The sequence below is a fragment of the Pseudophryne corroboree genome, chromosome 10 (assembly GCF_028390025.1).
Source record: "Pseudophryne corroboree isolate aPseCor3 chromosome 10, aPseCor3.hap2, whole genome shotgun sequence".
Lineage (NCBI taxonomy): Eukaryota > Metazoa > Chordata > Amphibia > Anura > Myobatrachidae > Pseudophryne > Pseudophryne corroboree.
In genome coordinates, this window is record NC_086453.1 from 123,673,708 (window position 1) to 123,689,011 (window position 15,304).

Consider the following 15,304-nt stretch of genomic DNA (forward strand, 5'->3'; position numbering starts at 1 on the left):
GCTGGGGAGGAAATTGACCAGGAGGATTCTGATGGTGAGGTGGTTTGTTTAAGTCAGGCACCCGGGGAGACGCCTGTTGTCCGTGGGAGGAATATGGCCGTTGACATGCCTGGTGAAAATACCAAAAAAATCAGCTCTTCAGTGTGGAGGTATTTCAACAGAAAAGCGGACAACAGGTGTCAAGCCGTGTGTTGCCTTTGTCAAGCTGTAATAAGTAGGGGTAAGGACGTTAACCACCTCGGAACATCCTCCCTTATACGTCACCTGCAGCGCATTCATAATAAGTCAGTGACAAGTTCAAAAACTTTGGGCGACAGCGGAAGCAGTCCACTGACCAGTAAATCCCTTCCTCTTGTAACCAAGCTCACGCAAACCACCCCACCAACTCCCTCAGTGTCAATTTCCTCCTTCCCCAGGAATGCCAATAGTCCTGCAGGCCATGTCACTGGCAATTCTGACGAGTCCTCTCCTGCCTGGGATTCCTCCGATGCATCCTTGCGTGTAACGCCTACTGCTGCTGGCGCTGCTGTTGTTGCTGCTGGGAGTCGATGGTCATCCCAGAGGGGAAGTCGTAAGCCCACTTGTACTACTTCCAGTAAGCAATTGACTGTCCAACAGTCCTTTGCGAGGAAGATGAAATATCACAGCAGTCATCCTGCTGCAAAGCGGATAACTGAGGCCTTGACAACTATGTTGGTGTTAGACGTGCGTCCGGTATCCGCCGTTAGTTCACAGGGAACTAGACAATTTATTGAGGCAGTGTGCCCCCGTTACCAAATACCATCTAGGTTCCACTTCTCTAGGCAGGCGATACCGAGAATGTACACGGACGTCAGAAAAAGACTCACCAGTGTCCTAAAAAATGCAGTTGTACCCAATGTCCACTTAACCACGGACATGTGGACAAGTGGAGCAGGGCAGGGTCAGGACTATATGACTGTGACAGCCCACTGGGTAGATGTATGGACTCCCGCCGCAAGAACAGCAGCGGCGGCACCAGTAGCAGCATCTCGCAAACGCCAACTCTTTCCTAGGCAGGCTACGCTTTGTATCACCGCTTTCCAGAATACGCACACAGCTGAAAACCTCTTACGGCAACTGAGGAAGATCATCGCGGAATGGCTTACCCCAATTGGACTCTCCTGTGGATTTGTGGCATCGGACAACGCCAGCAATATTGTGTGTGCATTAAATATGGGCAAATTCCAGCACGTCCCATGTTTTGCACATACCTTGAATTTGGTGGTGCAGAATTTTTTAAAAAACGACAGGGGCGTGCAAGAGATGCTGTCGGTGGCCAGAAGAATTGCGGGACACTTTCGGCGTACAGGCACCACGTACAGAAGACTGGAGCACCACCAAAAACTACTGAACCTGCCCTGCCATCATCTGAAGCAAGAAGTGGTAACGAGGTGGAATTCAACCCTCTATATGCTTCAGAGGTTGGAGGAGCAGCAAAAGGCCATTCAAGCCTATACAATTGAGCATGATATAGGAGGTGGAATGCACCTGTCTCAAGCGCAGTGGAGAATGATTTCAACGTTGTGCAAGGTTCTGATGCCCTTTGAACTTGCCACACGTGAAGTCAGTTCAGACACTGCCAGCCTGAGTCAGGTCATTCCCCTCATCAGGCTTTTGCAGAAGAAGCTGGAGACATTGAAGGAGGAGCTAACACGGAGCGATTCCGCTAGGCATGTGGGACTTGTGGATGGAGCCCTTAGTTCGCTTAACAAGGATTCACGGGTGGTCAATCTGTTGAAATCAGAGCACTACATTTTGGCCACCGTGCTCGATCCTAGATTTAAAGCCTACCTTGGATCTCTCTTTCCGGCAGACACAAGTCTGCTGGGGTTGAAAGACCTGCTGGTGACAAAATTGTCAAGTCAAGCGGAACGCGACCTGTCAACATCTCCTCCTTCACATTCTCCCGCAACTGGGGGTGCGAGGAAAAGGCTCAGAATTCCGAGCCCACCCGCTGGCGGTGATGCAGGGCAGTCTGGAGCGACTGCTGATGCTGACATCTGGTCCGGACTGAAGGACCTGACAACGATTACGGACATGTCGTCTACTGTCACTGCATATGATTCTCTCACCATTGAAAGAATGGTGGAGGATTATATGAGTGACCGCATCCAAGTAGGCACGTCACACAGTCCGTACTTATACTGGCAGGAAAAAGAGGCAATTTGGAGGCCCTTGCACAAACTGGCTTTATTCTACCTAAGTTGCCCTCCCACAAGTGTGTACTCCGAAAGAGTGTTTAGTGCCGCCGCTCACCTTGTCAGCAATCGGCGTACGAGGTTACATCCAGAAAATGTGGAGAAGATGATGTTCATTAAAATGAATTATAATCAATTCCTCCGTGGAGACATTGACCAGCAGCAATTGCCTCCACAAAGTACACAGGGAGCTGAGATGGTGGATTCCAGTGGGGATGAATTGATAATCTGTGAGGAGGGGGATGTACACGGTGATATATCGGAGGATGATGATGAGGTGGACATCTTGCCTCTGTAGAGCCAGTTTGTGCAAGGAGAGATTAATTGCTTCTTTTTTGGTGGGGGTCCAAACCAACCCGTCATTTCAGTCACAGTCGTGTGGCAGACCCTGTCACTGAAATGATGGGTTGGTTAAAGTGTGCATGTCCTGTTTATACAACATAAGGGTGGGTGGGAGGGCCCAAGGACAATTCCATCTTGCACCTCTTTTTTCTTTAATTTTTCTTTGCGTCATGTGCTGTTTGGGGAGGGTTTTTTGGAAGGGCCATCCTGCGTGACACTGCAGTGCCACTCCTAGATGGGCACGGTGTTTGTGTCGGCCACTAGGGTCGCTTATCTTACTCACACAGCTACCTCATTGCGCCTCTTTTTTTCTTTGCGTCATGTGCTGTTTGGGGAGGGTTTTTTGGAAGGGCCATCCTGCGTGACACTGCAGTGCCACTCTTAGATGTGCACGGTGTTTGTGTCGGCCACTAGGGTCGCTTATCTTACTCACACAGCTACCTCATTGCGCCTCTTTTTTTCTTTGCGTCATGTGCTGTTTGGGGAGGGTTTTTTGGAAGGGCCATCCTGCGTGACACTGCAGTGCCACTCCTAGATGGGCACGGTGTTTGTGTCGGCCACTAGGGTCGCTTATCTTACTCACACAGCTACCTCATTGCGCCTCTTTTTTTCTTTGCGTCATGTGCTGTTTGGGGAGGGTTTTTTGGAAGGGCCATCCTGCGTGACACTGCAGTGCCACTCCTAGATGGGCACGGTGTTTGTGTCGGCCACTAGGGTCGCTTATCTTACTCACACAGCTACCTCATTGCGCCTCTTTTTTTCTTTGCGTCATGTGCTGTTTGGGGAGTGTTTTTTGGAAGGGCCATCCTGCGTGACACTGCAGTGCCACTCCTAGATGGGCCCGGTGTTTGTGTCGGCCACTAGGGTCGCTTATCTTACTCACACAGCTACCTCATTGCGCCTCTTTTTTTCTTTGCGTCATGTGCTGTTTGGGGAGGGTTTTTTGGAAGGGACATCCTGCGTGACACTGCAGTGCCACTCCTAGATGGGCCCGGTGTTTGTGTCGGCCACTAGGGTCGCTTATCTTACTCACACAGCTACCTCATTGCGCCTCTTTTTTTCTTTGCGTCATGTGCTGTTTGGGGAGTGTTTTTTGGAAGGGCCATCCTGCGTGACACTGCAGTGCCACTCCTAGATGGGCCAGGTGTTTGTGTCGGCCGCTAGGGTCGCTTAGCTTAGTCATCCAGCGACCTCGGTGCAAATTTTAGGACTAAAAATAATATTGTGAGGTGTGAGGTATTCAGAATAGACTGAAAATGAGTGGAAATTATGGTTTTTGAGGTTAATAATACTTTGGGATCAAAATGACCCCCAAATTCTATGATTTAAGCTGTTTTTTAGGGTTTTTTGAAAAAAACACCCGAATCCAAAACACACCCGAATCCGACAAAAAAAATTCGGTGAGGTTTTGCCAAAACACGGTCGAACCCAAAACACGACCGCGGAACCGAACCCAAAACCAAAACACAAAACCCGAAAAATTTCCGGCGCTCATCTCTAAGTGCTATGCAGTATCAGTGACACTGCATACCCACTGCACTGCACAGCACTGTCACCTTTTACATTGATTCAACGTCCATACATCACCCTCCACGATATCACCCTCTCTATCCGCTACATTAGCCATCCCGGGGCTTCCAGGCCGGCAGGCCAGGTGCTGTGCTGTGTTGCGGAGTCAGGGCCTCTGGGGATCTGGGTGCGGCTGTGGTGGGGAGGCACTACTGTGACATCACACGCAGAGGAGGCTATGGGGCTCAGAGAGTATGCGGCGCAGGGAGGGCTATGAAAGCCTTCCGCTGCACCGTTTTCATACACATCTATGCCGGTGGCTGCAGCAGCTTTTGTTCCACCTGCGCTGCGGCTAGGGAGAGGGGATTGTTGATGCTGGAGGGGGCAGGTGGACTGGCAGCAAGACATTGGTGGTCATTCCGAGTTGATCACTCGCTAGCAGTTTTTAGCAGCCGTGCAAACGCTATGCCGCCTCCCACTGGGAGTGTATTTTAGCTTAGCAGAAGTGCGAACGAAGGGATCGGAGAGTGGGTACAAAAATATTTTGTGCAGTTTCAGAGTAGCTTCAGACCTACTCAGCACTTGCGATCACTTCAGACCATTCAGTTCCTGATTTGACGTCATGTACACGCCCTGCGTTTGCCCAGCCACTGCTGGGTTTTTCCGAACACTCCCTGAAAACGGTCAGTTGACACCCATAAACGTCCTCTTCCTGTTAATCACTCTGCGGCTGCCTGACAGTGCGACTGAAAAGCATCGCTAGACCCTATGTAAAACTACATCGTTCGTTGTAATAGTACACCGCACGTGAGCATTGCGCTGCATACGCATGCGCAGAAGTGCCGAGTTTTTGTCTGATCGCTGCACAGCGAACGAATGTACCTAGCGATCAACTTGGAATGACCCCCATAGGACGCTGCAGTAAAAGGATGTTTTTTCCCTATCTACAGCACAGAGACTTGCTGCAGATGCAGTGGCATACCCTCCAGCTGCACCTCTTTTGCAGGTACAGTCCCTTTTTTTATGGTCTGTACCGATTTTTGACTCTCCAAGCTTCCATGGAAAGTATAGGAAAAGGGGCGTGCCCACGCGGCTGTACCCGTGGTCACGCCCCCTTTTCGAATATGCATCAATGTTTATGTGTAAAGTGTTGGAGGGTATGTTGCTGCAGATGCAGGGGGACTATTTTAGGGTGTGGGGCTGGAGCTGCAGCTCCATCAGCCACATTGCTAATCCTGCTCTGTGAAAACACAGCAGGCAAAGGGCAGAGCCTCCCATTGGATTAACCTGTGTGGGAGGGAGTTTCTCACCCAATCAGCTGTGGACTGGGTGTGATAGACCTGCCACTAACCCAATAAGAGCTCCTAGCCACGCCCAGCGTTAGAAACCCAGGCACAGAATCACACGGCTATTATATAGGAGATATATATATATAAATATATATATATATATATATATATATATATACATACATACATACAATGTTTATATTTTTATGTCCATAAAGTCATTTACATATATTGCACTCCCTGGGTGAAAATATGTATGTATGTATGTATGTATGTATGTATATATAAAATTATCTCCTATATAATTGGCCAGATCTGTCACTCTGTGACTGTGTGGATAACGCTGGGCGTGGCTAGGAGCTCTCATTGGGTTAGCAGCAGGTCTATAACACCCAGTCCACAGCTGATTGGGTGAGACATGCCCTCCCACACAGGTTACATCCAATGGGAGGCTCTGTCCAGTGAGGCTCTGTGTGTTCCCAGAGCAGGATTAACAGAGCAGGATTAATAGTGGGGCTATGGAGCTGCAGCTCCAGGTCCACACCCCAAAATAGGCCCACTTCATCTGCAGCAACATACTGTACCCTCCAACAATTTACACATAAAAATTGCTACAAAATCAAAAAGGGGGCGTGGCCACAGGTACAGTGGTGCACTTTCACTGGAAGTTTGGAGAGCCAAAAATTGGTACAGACCATAAAAAAATGTCCTGTACCTTCCAAAAACTGTACAGCTGGAGCATATACCACTGCACCTGTAGTAAGTCTCTGTGCTGTAGATAAGGGGAAAAAAACACCTTTTACTGCAGCATCCTATGGGGGTCATTCTGACCTGATCACTCACTGCAGTTCATCGCAGCGCAGCTATCAGGTCAGAACTGCACATGCGCCGGCGCATGGCTGACAGCCGACGGCTGTTGTTGCCTAGCGATCACCTCTGCCTGACTGACAGGCAGAGGCAGTCACTGGGCCGGAGGGGGCGGCACGGCGGCTTTTGGCCGCTGTTTTGTGGGCATGTTCTGGCCAACGCAGGCATGGCAGGACCGTGAGGTGGGCGGCCCGCAGCGGCTGTGTGATGTCACATGCAACCGCTGCAACCCGGGCAGTGACGAGTAACTCCCGGCCAGCTGCAGGAGCTGCGCTGGCTGAGAGTTACTCTTCAAGTACAAAACCATCACATGCGGGGCCTGTGCCGGGCGTCCCTCCGCATGTCAGTGCAGTGATCGTAGCTGTGCTAAATTTCAGGTCGGAATGACCCCCTATGTCCTGCTGTTAGTCCGCCTGCCCCCTCCGGCATCAACAATCCCCACTCCATAGCCGCAGCGCATGTGGAACAAAAGCTGCTGCAGCCACCGTTATAGATGTGTATGAAAGTGGCGCAGCAGAAGGCTTTCATAACCCTTCCAGTGCAGCATACTCTCTGAGCGCCGGAGCCTCCTCTGCGCGTGATGTCACAGAACTGCCTCCCCGCCACAGCCGCACACAGATCCCCAGAGGCCCTGACTCCATAACACAGCACCTGGGCTGCATGCCTGGAAGCCCCGAGATGGCTAATGTAACGGATAGAGTGGGTGATATCACGGAGGGTAATGTCTGGACGCTGAATCAATGTAAAAGGTGACAGTGCTGTGCAGTGCAGTGGGTGTGCAGTGGCACTGATACTGCATAGCACTCTCACCTTTTACATTGATTCAGCCATTCAGTCAGTTCTGCCAGCCAGTCACTATTGTTAGCGCCGGTGTCCCAACACGCCGCATTGCAGGGAAGTATATGCACTAAATAAACTACAGCTCCCAGCAACCCTTAGCGCCAAAGAATTCAGGCACTAAGGGCTGCTGGGAGCTGTAGTTTTTTGAGTGCATCTTTTTCCCTGTAATGTGGTGCGTTGGGACATCGGCGCTAACAATAGTGATTGGCTGCTCTGCGAGTATCCGGGAGAGCACACTGCCAAAGTGAATAATACAGCAGCCTAGCTGCATCCAGGTGGAGAAGCATTATCCACCACTCCCCCATTCGCAGTACCTCCGGGCCCAATCCGCGGCACCCGCACACTCCCTCTCCACCACCCATGGTGGCTCCGGACCCCGTTCTCCACCTGCAGCTCCCCTGCACCCACCCCTCCCCCACCCGCAGCACCACCTGCACCTCCCTCACCCACGGTACCCCCACACCAGTGGCATCTGCCCCTCCCCCACCACCGCACCAGCCCCTCCCCCACCTGCACCACCACACAACCACCCCTCCCCCAATCACGGCACCTCCGGACCCCTCCCCCATCGTGTCTCCCCTGCACCAGTCACTCCCACAACCACAGCACCTACTAGGTGATTCATCAGGCCCTGCGTGCACTGTTCACACCGTTGCAAGGGGCTACGACCCCTTAACCATCGCACGCCCTTTGTCCGTGCAATATTTAACCTACTCACATAATTATGATTGGAGGTAATCTCATATATAATAGCCCAGATCTGTGACTCTGTGACTGTGTGTATTACGCTGGGCATGGCTAGGAGCTATCATTGGGTTAGCAACAGGTCTATCACACCCAGTCCACAGCTGATTGGGCGAGAAATGCCCTCCTACACAGTTTACATTCAATTAAAGGCTCTGCCCTTTGGCTGCTGTGTGTTCCCAGAGCAGGATTAACATTGGGGCTGATGGAGCTCCAGCTCCAGGTACACACCCCAAAATAGGCCCACTGCATCTGCAGCAACATACCCTCCAACAATTTACACATAAAAATCGCTACAAATTTGAAAAGGGGGCATGGCCATGGGTATAGTGTCGTCTCCTCGCCCCCTTTCCGATACTTTCAATGGAAGTTTGGAGAGCCAGAAATCGGTACAGACCATAAAAAAAGGACTGTACCTGCCAAAAAGGTACAGCTGGAGGGTATTCCACTGCATCTGCAGCAAGGCTCTGCGCTGTAGATAGGAGGGGGGGGATCCTTTTACTGCAGCATCCTATGTCCTGCTGGCAGTCCGCCTGCCCCCTCCGGCATCAGCAATCCCCACTCCCTAGATGCTGCGCAGGTGGAGCAAAAGCTGCTGCGGCCAACGGCATACATGTGTATGAAAGCGGTGCAGCAGAAGGCTTTCATAGCCATCCCTGCACCGCATACTCTATGAGCCCCGGAGCCTCCTCTGCGAGTGAGGTCACAGAAGTGCCTCCCCGCCACAGCCGCGCCCAGATCCCCAGAGGCCCTGACTCCGCAACACAGCACCTGGGCTGCTGGCCTGGAAGCCCCAAGATCACTAAATAAACTACAGCTCCCAGCAGCCCTTAGCGCATGAGCATTCCGGCACTTAGGGCTGCTGGGAGCTGTAGTTTATTGAGTGCATCTTCTTCCTTGTTATCCGGTGCGTTGAGACACCGGCGCTAAAAATAGTGACTGGCTGTTTGGCTGCTGTGCGAGTATCCGGGAGAGCCACTGCCAAAGGGAGGACAGCAACTTAGCTGCTTGAAGGAGGAGAAGCAGGAGAAGCAGTACCCGCCCCTCCCCCACTTACAGTACCTCCGGGACCCATCCACGGCACCCCCACACACACCCTCCAGCACCCGCGGTGGCTCCGGACCCTCTCCAAAACCCGCAGCACGCCCGGACCTGCCCCTCCCCCATACGCCACACAACAGCACAAGCCCCTTCACCGTACTTCAAAAAGACATACATATACAGAGAATTGGGGGAGGGGGTGGCCATAGGTGCTAGTAAACATATGACAAATTGTATGATGTACATGATGTATTGTATATGTCATACCATATTTGTCATATGTTTACTAATGCCCAGGTCTGTGCTCGCCCCCCCAATCTCTTGTATATAAACTGTGAGATTGATTGCTCCTTGAATTGGATTTTGTGATTTACATTAACAAAATATAAAACTGTGTATTATTGCTTATTTATGTACTGTCTCAGGGACAAATGTTCAAGGCTGCAGGCGTAAATCTCAGGACCAGCTGCTTCTCCCATGGGCAGCTTTATGTGGCTTACTCACGAGATAGTAAATCCCTGAAGGAAAAACTGCAAATATTGTTTACAAAGACATTTTGTGATTAAGGTGTACAATATAAAATATACATGGTTAAATCACAATATTATGACCACCTCCTACATTTAATGACGACAGTGCATTGCCCATGAAGTACATCACATGTCGTGCGCTGGCTTTGTGGGTATATAAGGTGTTTGATAGGCTGTCTGCATGGGATGCATTTAAAATACCGTCTTTCGGGATCCCGGTGTTCAGGAGACCAATGCCGGAATCCCAAAAGACGGTTGAACACCGCCAGACGGAATCCCAGCCTCCACAGGGTATTCTAACTTGGTTGTGGGTCAACTTCACCAACCGAGTAGAAAAATAACCTGTGACGAGCGAAGCGAGCCACCGGGCCCGAAGCTAGCAAGAGCAATGAATCCATGAGGGGACTTGCTGACGGAATTCCAAAAGACGGGATGCCGCTGTCGGTATACTGACAGCTGGTATCCTGTCTGGCGGTAACACATACCAATTCTGTCAGCACACATATCACTCATTGCTGTCATGGGTAAAAATAAGAATTTACTTACCGATAATTCTATTTCTCGGAGTCCGTAGTGGATGCTGGGGTTCCTGAAAGGACCATGGGGAATAGCGGCTCCGCAGGAGACAGGGCACAAAAAGTAAAGCTTTAGGATCAGGTGGTGTGCACTGGCTCCTCCCCCTATGACCCTCCTCCAAGCCTCAGTTAGGATACTGTGCCCGGACGAGCGTACACAATAAGGAAAGATTTATGAATCCCGGGTAAGACTCATACCAGCCACACCAATCACACTGTACAACCTGTGATCTGAACCCAGTTAACAGTATGATAACAGCGGAGCCTCTGAAAGATGGCTCACAACAATAATAACCCGATTTTTGTAACTATGTACAAGTATTGCAGATAATCCGCACTTGGGATGGGCGCCCAGCATCCACTACGGACTCCGAGAAATAGAATTATCGGTAAGTAAATTCTTATTTTCTCTATCGTCCTAGTGGATGCTGGGGTTCCTGAAAGGACCATGGGGATTATACCAAAGCTCCCAAACGGGCGGGAGAGTGCGGATGACTCTGCAGCACCGAATGAGAGAACTCCAGGTCCTCCTTAGCCAGGTTATCAAATTTGTAGGATTTTACAAACGTGTTTGCCCCTGACTAAATAGCCGCTCGGCAAAGTTGTAAAGCCGAGACCCCTCGGGCAGCCGCCCAAGATGAGCCCACCTTCCTTGTGGAATGGGCATTTACATATTTTGGCTGTGGCAGGCCTGCCACAGAATGTGCAAGCTGAATTGTATTACACATCCAACTAGCAAAAGTCTGCTTAGAAGCAAGAGCACCCAGTTTGTTGGGTGCATACAGGATAACAGCAAGTCAGTTTTCCTGACTCCAGCCGTCCTGGAACCTATATTTTCAGGGCCCTGACCACATCTAGCAACTTGGAGTCCTCCAAGTCCCTAGTAGGCGCAAGACACCACAATAAGCTGGTTCAGGTGAAACACTGACACCACCTTAGGGAGAGAACTGGGGACGAGTCCGCAGCTCTGCCCTGTCCGAATGGACAAACAGATATGGGCTTTTTTGAGAAAAAAACCACCAATTTGACACTCGCCTGGTCCAGGCCAGGTCCAAGAGCATGTTCACTTTTCATGTGAGATGCTTCAAATCCACAGATTTGACTGGTTTTAAACCAATGTGTTTTGAGGAATCCCAGAACTACGTTGAGATCCCACAGTGCCACTGGAGGCACAAAAGGGGGTTGTATATGCAATACTCCCTTGACAAACTTCTGGACTTCAGGAACTGAAGCCAATTCTTTCTGGAAGAAAAATCGACAGGGCCGAAATTTGAACCTTAATGGACCCCAATTTGAGGCCCATAGACACTCCTGTTTGCAGGAAATGCAGGAATCGACCGAGTTGAAATTTCTTCGTGGGGCCTTCCTGGCCTCACACCACGCAACATATTTTCGCCACATGTGGTGATAATGTTGTGCGGTCACCTCCTTTCTGGCTTTGACCAGGGTAGGAATGACCTCTTCCTGAATGCCTTTTCCCTTAGGATCCGGCGTTCCACCGCCATGCCGTCAAACGCAGCTGTGGTAAGTCTTGGAACAGACATGGTACTTGCTGAAACAAGTCCCTTCTTAGCGGCAGAGGCCATAAGTCCTCTGTGAGCATCTCTTGAAGTTCCGGGTACCAAGTCCTTCTTGGCCAATCCGGAGCCATGAGTATAGTTCTTACTCCTCTACGTCTTATAATTCTCAGTACCTTAGGTATGAAAAGCAGAGGATGGAACACATACACCGACTGGTACACCCACGGTGTTACCAGAACGTCCACAGCTATTGCCTGAGGGTCTCTTAACCTGGCGCAATACCTGTCCCGTTTTTTGTTCAGACGGGACGCCATCATGTCCACCTTTGGTAATTCCCAACGGTTTACAATCATGTGGAAAACTTCCCCATGAAGTTCCCACTCTGCCGGGTGGAGGTCGTGCCTACTGAGGAAGTCTGCTTCCCAGTTTCCATTCCCGGAATGAAACACTGCTGACAGTGCTATCACATGATTTTCCGCCCAGCGAAAAGTCCTTGCAGTTTTTGCCACTGCCCTCCTGCTTCTTGTGCCGCCCTGTCTGTTTACGTGGGCGACTGCCGTGATGTTTTATCCCACTGGATCAATACCGGCTGACCTTGAAGCAGAGGTCTTGCTAAGCTTAGAGCATTATAAATTTACCCTTAGCTATATTTATGTGGAGAAAAGTCTCCAGACTTGATCACACTCCCTGGAAATTTTTTCCTTGTGTGACTGCTCCCCAGCCTCTCGGGCTGGCCTCCGTGGTCACCAACATCCAAAACTGAATGCCGAATCTGCGGCCCTCTAGAAGATGAGCACTCTGTAACCACCACAGGAGAGACACCCTTGTCCTTGGATATAGGGTTATCCGCTGATGCATCTGAAGATGCGATCCGGACCATTTGTCCAGCAGATCCCACTGAAAAGTTCTTGCATGAAATCTGCCGACTGGAATTGCTTCGAAGGAAGTCACCATTTTTTTACCATGGCCCTTGTGCAATGATGCACTGATTTTAGGAGGTTCCTGACTAGCTCGGATAACTCCCTGGCTTTCTCTTCCGGGAGAAACACCTTTTTCTGGACTGTGTCCAGAATCATCCCTAAGCACAGGAGACTTGTTGTCGGGATCAGCTGCGATTTTGGAATATTTAGAATCCACCCCTGCTGTTGTAACAGTATCCGAGATAGTGCTACTCCGACCTCCAACTGTTCCCTGGACTTTGCCCTTATCAGGAGATCGTCCAAGTAAGGGATAATTAAGACGCCTTTTCTTCGAAGAAGAACCATCATTTCGGCCATTACCTTGGTAAAGACCCGGGGTGCCGTGGACAATCCAAACGGCAGCGTCTGAAACTGATAGTGACAGTTCTGTACCACGAACCTGAGGTACCCTTAGTGATAAGGGCAAATTTGGGACATGGAGGTAAGCATCCCTGATGTCTCGGGACACCATATAGTCCCCTTCTTCCCGGTTCGTTATCACTGCTCTGAGTGACTCCATCTTGATTTGAACCTTTGTAAGTGTTCAAATTTTTTTAGATTTAGAATAGGTCTCACCTAGCCTTCTGGCTTCAGTACCACACAATATAGTGTGGAATAATACCCCTTTTCTTGTTGTAGGAGGGGTAATTTAATTATCATCTGCTGGGAATACATCTCGTGAATTGTTTCCCATACTGCCTCCTTGTCGGAGGGAGACCTTGGTAAAGCAGACTTCAGGAGCCTGCGCAGGGGAAACGTCTCGACATTCCAATCTGTACCCCTGGGATACTACTTGTAGGATCCAGGGGTCCTGTACGGTCTCAGCGTCATGCTGAGAGCTTGTCAGAAGCGGTGGAACGCTTCTGTTCCTGGGAATGGGCTGCCTGCTGCAGTCTTCTTCCCTTTCCTCTATCCCTGGGCAGATATGACTCTTATAGGGACGAAAGGACTGAAGCTGAAAAGACGGTGTCTTTTTCTGCAGAGATGTGACTTAGGGTAAAAAACGGTGGATTTTCCAGCAGTTGCCGTGGCCACCAGGTCCGATGGACCGACCCCAAATAACTCCTCTTCCTTTATACGGCAATACACCTTTGTGCCGTTTGGAATCTGCATCACCTGACCACTGTCGTGTCCATAAACATCTTCTGGCAGATATGGACATCGCACTTACTCTTGATGCCAGAGTGCAAATATCCCTCTGTGCATCTCGCATATATAGAAATGCATCCTTTAAATGCTCTATAGTCAATAAAATACTGTCCCTGTCAAGGGTATCAATATTTTTAGTCAGGGAATCCGACCAAGCCACCCCAGCTCTGCACATCCAGGCTGAGGCGATCGCTGGTCGCAGTATAACACCAGTATGTGTGTATATACTTTTTATGATATTTTCCAGCCTCCTGTCAGCTGGCTCCTTGAGGACGGCCCTATCTATAGACGGTACCGCCACTTGTTCTGATAAGCGTGTGAGCGCCTTATCCACCCTAAGGGGTGTTTCCCAACGCGCCCTAACTTCTGGTGGGAAAGGGTATACCGCCCATATTTTCTATCGGGGGGAACCCACGCATCATCACACACTTCATTTAATTTATCTGATTCAGGAAAAACTACGGTAGTTTTTTCACATCCCACATAATACCCTCTTTTGTGGTACTTGTAGTATCAGAAATATGTAACACCTCCTTCATTGCCCTTAACGTGTGGCCCTAATAAGGAATACGTTTGTTTATTCACCGTCGACACTGGATTCAGTGTCCCTGTCTGTGTCTGTGTCGACCGACTAAAGTAAACGGGCGTTTTAAAACCCCTGACGGTGTTTTTGAGACGTCTGGACCGGTACTAATTGTTTGTCGGCCGTCTCATGTCGTCAACCGACCTTGCCGCGTGTTGACATTATCACGTAATTCCCTAAATAAGCCATCCATTCCGGTGTCGACTCCCTAGAGAGTGACATCACCATTACAGGCAATTGCTCCGCCTCCTCACCAACATCGTCCTCATACATGTCGACACACACGTACCGACACACAGCACACACACAGGGAATGCTCTGATAGAGGACAGGACCTACTAGCCCTTTGGAGAGACAGAGGGAGAGTTTGCCAGCACACACCAAAAATGCTATAATTATATAGGGACAACCTTATATAAGTGTTTCCCTTATAGCATCTTTTTTATATATTTCTAACGCCAAATTAGTGCCCCCCCTCTCTGTTTTAACCCTGTTTCTGTAGTGCAGTGCAGGGGAGAGCCTGGGAGCCTTCCCTCCAGCCTTTCTGTGAGGGAAAATGGCGCTGTGTGCTGAGGAGATAGGCCCCGCCCCTTTTTCGGCGGCCTCGTCTCCCGCTCTTAACGGATTCTGGCAGGGGTTAAATATCTCCATATAGCCTCCGGAGGCTATATGTGAGGTATTTTTAGCCAAAATAGGTATTCATTTGCCTCCCAGGGCGCCCCCTCCCAGCGCCCTGCACCCTCAGTGACTGCCGTGTGAAGTGTGCTGAGAGGAAAATGGCGCACAGCTGCAGTGCTGTGCGCTACCTTAAGAAGACTGAGGAGTCTTCTGCCGCCGATTCTGGACCTCTTCTCGTTTCAGCATCTGCAAGGGGGCCGGCGGCGAGGCTCCGGTGACCATCCAGGCTGTACCTGTGATCGTCCCTCTGGAGCTAATGTCCAGTAGCCAAGAAGCCAATCCATCCTGCACGCAGGTGAGTTCACTTCTTCTCCCCTAAGTCCCTCGTTGCAGTGATCCTGTTGCCAGCAGGACTCACTGTAAAATAAAAAACCTAAGCTAAACTTTTCTAAGCAGCTCTTTAGGAGAGCCACCTAGATTGCACCCTTCTCGGCCGGGCACAAAAATCTAACTGGCTTG

General features: G+C 50.2%; 1 protein-coding gene across 5 annotated transcripts in view; it reads left to right on the forward strand.

Annotated features, from left to right (window-relative positions):
- GRIN2D (glutamate ionotropic receptor NMDA type subunit 2D) overlaps window positions 1–15,304 on the forward strand; it is a 1,339,090-nt gene that overhangs the window by 951,586 nt on the left and 372,200 nt on the right. The gene's annotated exons all lie outside the window — the stretch shown is intronic.